At 48.6% G+C, this 8156-nt stretch overlaps 1 protein-coding gene across 3 annotated transcripts in view; it reads right to left on the bottom strand.

Annotated features, from left to right (window-relative positions):
* The window catches only part of LOC122388279, a 48422-nt gene extending 41230 nt beyond the window's left edge, over positions 1 to 7192 (bottom strand). Inside the window, exon 1 of one of the 3 annotated variants that reach the window (XM_043379211.1) lies at positions 7091 to 7192. The gene's annotated coding sequence lies outside the window, so the exon portion shown is untranslated. Of the gene's footprint in view, positions 1 to 7009 lie in introns of all 3 variants that reach the window. The other 2 variants (XM_043379212.1, XM_043379213.1) reach the window with 2 other exon arrangements.
* Between the last annotated feature and the right edge of the window lie 964 nt (positions 7193 to 8156).

Genomic DNA, 8156 nt, shown 5'->3' on the forward strand with positions numbered 1-8156 from the left:
GGTGCTCTGAGATTCCGCGCCGGGCGGGGGGTGTCTGAACACACCCCCCCCCCCTTCTAAATCGGCTCCTGGGCCACGTAGCGACACGCGGTAGGCGGCAATCGAAAGAACGTCCAAAATAAGGACGAAAACACATCGGTCATTTTTTGGGTCAGGTCAAAGGTCAGGTCACCAGAGGTCACTAAAGGTAAATTGTTGACTATTTCAACATTTTGAAAACTGCCAGCGGCTATCTCGGGAACCGATAGAGCTACAGCGCCGCGGAAAAGCGCATTCGATAGCCCTTTTACAGACCTTTCTGAGTAATGTTCTCAGATTTGACCTCAGGTCAACGGTTTAGCCTCCAGAGGGCAAAAACTTCAAAAATAGCCGTTTTTACGAAAAGCGTTTTATCGGCAATAACTTTTGACTCAAAAGAGCCATGACATTACTTTTGCCAGCATCGTGTTCCTCTCGTCGAGACGCGTCGAATGAACTATAATTGGACTTTGAAAGGTCAACTTGAAAATTTGACCTCAGGTCAAGGTCATGACCTGACCGGAAAAGGTCACGTTGCATATCAATCGATCCGCCACGTCGAGCCGAACACATCTAAGGTGTTTTCAGCGCTCTAGCACGTCTCTATCAGAAGTTATTAGCGAAAAATTGTTAGATTCTGTTCGTGACCTGAGATGACCTCGGGGACATAACGAGGGGTCACAGTTGCCATTTTCCGGTTCAGTGTGTCAATTTTACCTACATCTCGATGTTTGAGAGTGTCTAGAATAGCGTTCGTGCAAAACAGACGCTTTTCAATTTTCTCACATTGACTTTGGAGAGGCCGCAAAATTGACCTGACCTTAGGTCACCGATATTAAAATTCCGAGATATACATTTTATAGATAATGTTACTCCAAGCAATCGCTCAAAGTTTCAAGGCAATCGATCAATCGGTGTAGCTAGGACGAGCATTCTTTTTTTTCTGAGGTGAGGTCACTTTGCGTGACCTGGTGACCTGACCTAAGGTGACCTGGGTCTGAAATTTTCACAACATGTGCGGAAAAGATGCACGAACAGGTGTGCCAAAAACGGCGGCGCCCGTTTTTGAGGCCCTTTCGGTTGCACTGCAGAGCCGGCAGGATGATCGGAATTAGGGGGAGACATTGATTTGGACAGACACCCTAAAGAGTCGACGGGCGGAGTCCGTCCGAATGGACAGGCCGACCAGCCCCCCAAGCACTCTCTGCACCTGGCTACGGGCTGCGCTCCCTCGGTAGCAGCGGTGCCACTCCAAGGGAGCAGCCCGCATGAGATAGGAAGGTGCCTGTCCAGCCTGGAGTGGGAGTTGCGTCGTGGAGAAGGATTTCAGTATCCTGAGGATGGAAACGACGGAACGGAGGGACTGCGGGCGCTCTTTTTTCTTTTTTCTTTTTTGTTGGTTAGGTGCTTCGGTCCGTTGGACCATTTCACACCGGTGTGTTTACATGTTGAGTTAAATAAACTGAATGAAGAAACCAGTGAACCTAAAGACTGCGAAGAAGATCCGTTTTAAAAAGAAAAGAGAAGAGAGGTTGTAGTAATGCAGGATAATCATCTCTGAGAATGGTGGGTAAAGTCATTTATGCGTTATGTATCCGGCAGTAATCTTTGATTGGTTTAGGGTCTGTGTGATATTTACGACGACAATGTATACAGTAAAACGCCTTTTGGGCGAAGAACGAGCGAGCGAGATAGTGAGCCCTGCACGTGCGGAAGGGCGGAAGGTACTTCCAACGGGCTTGTGCAAAGCACTCTTCTAACCGGTTGCTAGCGGTGTACCAAATTTGAACGCAATTGGCCCAGCCGTTTCTGAGATCTGGAAGCGGCATTCTGCACGTGCGCACGTGCAAACGGGGTCCAAAGTGACTTTTGCACGGCACCCTACTAACTGGTCTCCAACCGTGTACCAAATTTGAGCGCAATCGGTCCAGCCGTTTTCGAGATCTGGAAACGCCCCCTGCACGGGCGCACGTGCAGTAGCACCCAAGTCGCAACACATGGGAATGCATTGCCTGGTGGGTGCCTACCTGTATGCCAAGTTTCAGCGAAATTGCCCCCGTAATTACCGAGCTATTAAAATGGGAACAAATTTGACACCTCTTATTGTTGTATTTTGCACGTGCACTGGGGGTGACCCACATGCATCGAGAGTATCCTATTTTTGGTAGAAGGGATGCAGCTACCCTACAAAAATTACCGCAAGTCAATCATCTAAGCAGTTGCCGAGATATAGGCCTCCCAAAAGCGCTAATTCTGTGGAACTGCTTGAACACCAGCTTGGCTTTTCACGTGGCACGTGCCAGGACGGTCGCCTGGATGTATCAAAAGTAGTCAACCACAGGGTAGAACATGCAAAAATTAACCAAATATCTCTAAAACTGCCAGACATATAGCCATTTGAATGACTGAGAAAGTAGTGACTGTTATTATGACGTCACAATATTTTCGGTATTTGTGCTTGAAATCAGTGAGGAGTAGGTAACATTTATGATACTTATCAACCTCTTCCTGGCTTAATATGATCCTTTACGTGAGAAAAGTCACTTAAACGTGAAAAATGTTTTTTGTTGTAAACCGGTACAATTTGACCTTATTTGACCTTCCTGTGACGTCATAGGTCGAAAAAATGGTCAAGGCGGTTTCTGTGGTTGCATATAGGTATATTATATGACACGTCTTTATATAGACTCGAATATTCACAATTTAACATGCCATTCCTTACGATTCACGAATTGTTTTCTGATTGGTCGAGGCTGACCTCTATTGCGATGCCACAGGTCATCATCCACTCAGGTGACTTTCCACATGCCAGATCTATCATATACAGGGTGTCCCATAGGTTCGTTCTCACCTAAATTTTACGTTTATAGGCTCTCTTGCTTAACCCGCGCCCCGCTGGGGGGGGGGGGCAGAATCTGCCCCCCCCTCCCGTTTTTCGCCAATAACTTCTAAACGCGTTACGCCAGCGACGCCAAACTTTCAGTACCTTATCATACATCAATTTGACACGTTCCCTGAAAATTTGAGCGAAATCCGTCGGAAATTTTTTGAGAAATTGACGTTTTAGTGACGTCATGTTCGCCATTTTCGCCTAAAAAACGGCAAAATTTCAAACGCCGCTAACATCTTCATTTTTAAAGGAATCAAGACGTAACAAAAAAGATAATACGTGATTCTACTTTGTCTATCAAATGGCTATCTCAGTTTTTTGAAAATTTTGGATTTTGGACCAAAATTTTTCAAAACACTGACTTTTTTGGAAAAATAATTATAAAATCCAAAATTTTGAGTGTATCGAAAAAACCGGAATATATGTCAGAGAAGTTGTCTGTGTGCACCTACATACCAATTTTTAGAAGAATCGTTTCAAAAATGTGGGAGTTATTCAAAATTTTATGACGTCATGACACACAAAAATTTTGAAAAATGATTTTTTTTAAGTTCTAGACCTCGTACGGAAACAAAAATAGCACCATTCGATTCGCCGTGAAAAACTGTATCAGATAGACACCTTTTTAGGCCTTAACAACCAACTTCAAAATTTGACCTCACTTGACCTGACCTTGACCTGACCTCGACCTGAAATTCATCCAGAGGTGGTCCATATCACTTATTGAGTGTGCCTATTGAATTCTATGCGTAAAATGACCCATAAAACATGTGTCGCACATGCCCTTTTCCATATTTTGTTTTTGGTGACCTGACCTGACCTGACCTGACCTTGACCTTGAACTTTGAATGACATTGTATGCAACGAATATTGTCTTGGTAGTCTAAGAACACGTTTTGGGCAATCAGTCTCAGTCCATTCTTCGGCAACTACGGTGCAAGGCCGATACTGTAGAAACTTGCATGTTGTACCCTTGACCTGACCTTGACCTGACCTCTGACCTAGTTAAGCAAAAAAAATTGGGCTCTAAAGATCCGCCTTGTTGAGAGCTTTCGATTACCGTTTTCCCCGTCTTTCTACGACCATCGGTTTGGAAGTTAGACAGGGGGGGCAGAATCTGCCCCCCCCCCCCCCCCAGCAGGGCGCGTATGGCTGAATAGCCCAGCGGGGCGCGGGTTAAAGACACGCTGAACTTGGCTCGTAACTGAGCTTATGCGGTCACCATGGCTGGTAGCAATATGCTCCACAGTAACTAATTTCTCTAGACAAAATAGTTTTTGCTAGAAAGTCCACTTCCTAAAAAGACGGCTAACGCCGCAACATAGAGGCCTCCGATACGGGTAGGTCTCGGTATTTAGTCGGCACGTGACCATTCGCGACGATTGAGGGTGATTGAAGTCGACTAGTCTGTAGCCAATGTCTGTCGCTAACTGGACGCACAGTCAGTAAGTGACACCGATGATTTGTCGGGACTCAATCACTGCAAGTTTATCCTCTTTCCAGTCAGCCCTCAGGAGTGAGCGATGTCGCCAAAACCGACTTCCCGGTGTACTGTGAGTCCCCTCATGTAAAGAAATTGGATCTAGCTTAAAAAATGAGCTCTTGAGAGCGATCGCCGTAGCTCAATGTTTTGCATCGAAATCGCCCAATATGACGTCACTCTGACGTCATTTCCGGCCGACATATGGTAGCTACAAACTTGTGATTTTGACAATAGGTAAACTTACCTATTACCCTTACCTTAAATTTGACACTTGTGTCAAATTTATGCAGCTATTGCAAGTTTCGTGTTGATAGGTAGGGGAAGTTGGGGTAATTTGGCCGGTGGTGTAAATTGCCCCCCCCCCCCAGTACAATATCTGATAAAAGTTAATGAAATAACTCTAGTCTCTATTCCTTTGTCATGGGTAGAACCATAGTGTAATAAATAACTATGGTAGAACTAACTCGAGGACATATGTCAAAGCTTTCCCCTCATAGTTTTCTTCAAAATAAATAAAACGTGAATTTCATTCGAAAATGGCAGCTTTTACTTCCGCATAAAAAGTTGTATAACATGTAGTATTTGGGCTGTAAACGAATTCTGACATTATAGCGCCATTCTGGGGGGGGGGGGGGGGGGTGTTCAGCGGTTCCAAGAGCAATTTCATTTAGTTCCGTACAGCCATGACGACTTTATATTATACCTAGACAACAATTTTCAGAATATCAATGTGGTGTTATTTGGCCGGGAATAGCGGGGCGACTTGGCCGGTGTGCTCAGGGTCGCTTTGCTGGGACGGTCGAGTTGTCATGGTCAATTATACCATAAATGACATAATTCATGACCAACTTTGACTACCTTCATGCCTTATTTCCTATTGGACAGATGTAAGGGCATGTGACTGACCAAACGTTTTTTTCGCTAATAAATCCTAACAGAAAAAGATACAGCCGCGCAAATAGTCTCATTGTGTTCAGCTCGTCAAGGCGCATCAAATGATATACATGCTGACCTTGTAATCACGTGACCTTGAGGTCAAGCGACTTGAGGTAGCGTGACCTGAAGTCAACCTTTGACCTTGACCTCTCGAGTTCAACACGTATATGTTTCGATGCGGACTGACGAGAGAATTACGATGCTACTTTTAGTTTCGACCTAGCTTGATTACTTCAAAAGCTATTCGTAAAAATCTGTGATCGCATCTAGAGCCGCTATTTTGTATTTTCGACCCCTGTAACGTGACCGCTGAGTCAACCTCAGAAATGCGTCAAATGCGTCGTAGGACACACGTCATTGCTGAATGTGAAGCTGACTCGCCTATAACAAAACATCCCAGCCTCAAACTAATTAACACCGGCCAAATTGTCCCACACCCCCGGCCAAATTAACACCTTAAAAACCAAATTAACACCTTGCTAGTGCGGCAATTTGGCCGCCTTGCACACCTTTGTAATGCGTCACAATTACAATATAATAATTACTCTATCATTTCAAGTTCACTATCCAGTGAAGTAAAATGAATGCGACACCTGCCAGCGTTGAGAAAATGCAGAAATGTGTCGCCAATTTTAAACTACATCGTTTTCTTTAAAAAAGGGGCCAAATTACCCCAACCTCCCCTACGCTTAGTGGTTTATAAGATATATTAGAATAGAAAAACGGGAGGGGTCATGTACAGCTTAACAGCAAGCATCATTTCACAACACTCCAGAATGACCATGAATCGTGGTGTTGGTAGTGCGAGACCTCCTCGAGTGTGTTACACTTGCATTTACCTACGAAATTGGTGCTAACTGGATGTTCTTATTGGGGCTCGGGTGTAAAAAAAAGTTATCAGCGCAAATTGAGTTTACCGCACTTGGTGAAACAGGGCCCAGGTCACCAGCCAGCAGGTCTGGCGTCCCAGCAGGTCTCCAGCGAGGTCAGGACTGGCTCGCCGACTGACCTGACAGGCCGCCGACCTGATCTGCAACTCTGCATACACCGAACCAACCACACCAGCGCGAGCCAGGCTAAAACACACCGCCTGGCTAAAACAATGCCCAGTGCCCGGCGAAAACACTGCCCGCTTAAAACATACCGCCCGGCTCAGACACACCCCAACCGGCTCAGGCACACCCCAACCGGCTCAGGCACACCACCCGACTCAGAAATCAGACACACCGCCCGGCTCAGATACACCCCGGCTCAGACACACTGCCCGGCTCAGACACACCGCCCGTCTCAGACACACCGCCCGTCTCAGACACATCCCGGCTCAGACACACTGCCCGGCTCAGACACACTGCCCGGCCCAGACACACCGTCCGGCCCAGACACCCCAACCGGCTCAGACACACCACCTGGCTCGGAAATCAGACACACCGCCCGTCTCAGACACATCCCGGCTCAGACACACCGCCCGTCTCAGACACATCCCGGCTCAGACACACTGCCCGGCTCAGACACACTGCCCGGCCCAGACACACCGTCCGGCCCAGACACCCCAACCGGCTCAGACACACCACCTGGCTCGGAAATCAGACACACCGCCCGGCTCAATAACACCGCCCGGCTCAGACACGCCGCCCGGCCCTGTGCCCGGCTACAGCGTTCAGGTTTTCCACATTTCGTCTCACTTTCATTCGGTTGGGCACCGCTCGCAGGTCAGATTCATCTCCTCTCCTGTCCACTCCTCTCCACACCTATCCACTCCACACCTATCCACTCCACACCACTGTGTGCCACACACGCTGTGGGAGCCGGCCGCCGCGTCAGACGGGCAGCAGTGACTGATCCCCGGCCGAGCGGTGCGGCGGGGCTCGGCTGACGGCGCAGCTGAGCAGCCGGCGACCCGTTACCTCGGACCGGGCAGGCCCCGGCGGCCGTCACGGTCTGCTGCCTCACCGCCCCGGCGGCCGTCACGGCCTGCTGCGTCACCGCCCCGGCGGCCGTCACGGCCTGCTACGTCACCGCCCCGGCGGCCGTCACGGCCTGCTACGTCACCGCGCGCTGCGGCCGTCACGGCCTGCTACGTCACCGCGCGCTGCGGCCGTCACGGCCTGCTACGTCACCGCGCGCTGCGGCGAGTGGGCACCCTCACTGACGTCACCGCTGATGATGGCACCCTGACTGACGTCACCACTGATGGCACCCTGACTGACGTGACCGCTGATGGCACCCTGACTGACGTCACCGCTGCGGGGAGCCTGACTGACGTCACCGCTGATGGCACCCTGACTGACGTCACTGCTGCGGGGACCCTGACTGACGTCACCAAGTATGCGATGTGACCTAGCGTTTGCAATGTGACTACTTTTTTATTATTAAATTTTTAAATTATAATTTAACCCTCGCCCGTAAACGGTGTTTTGCCACCTTCGCCCATGCAGGGGGGGGGGGGTTGGTGCGACCCCCCCCCCCCCCTGGCGTTTGAAAACGGAGCGTCGTAGAGCTTAGCGGAAAAGACCAACGGATTGCTCTCAACGAGATCTCGCAATTGGTGGTATATTTTTTGGTCCTAGGTCAACATTTGACCTACTTATGACCGGTCAAAGGTCAAATTTTCGAAAAAATCTAACTTTTTCAGATTTCCGCGCCGATTGCGGCAAAACGGTAAGAGATATCGACTTGAAACCTTCACTATCGTGTTCCTTGATCAATTCTCTATCGTTTGGTGTGTATTTCGATGGCATAACTCTAAAAATGATGCGTTGGGAGCATCGGAAGTCTGCAAGGTCATTTGTGCATTGGGTCACGTCAGGCGTGTGACGTCACTGACCTGAC

This window comes from Amphibalanus amphitrite, unplaced genomic scaffold, assembly GCF_019059575.1.
Source record: "Amphibalanus amphitrite isolate SeventyFive unplaced genomic scaffold, NRLGWU_Aamphi_draft 000316F_arrow, whole genome shotgun sequence".
NCBI lineage: Eukaryota > Metazoa > Arthropoda > Thecostraca > Balanomorpha > Balanidae > Amphibalanus > Amphibalanus amphitrite.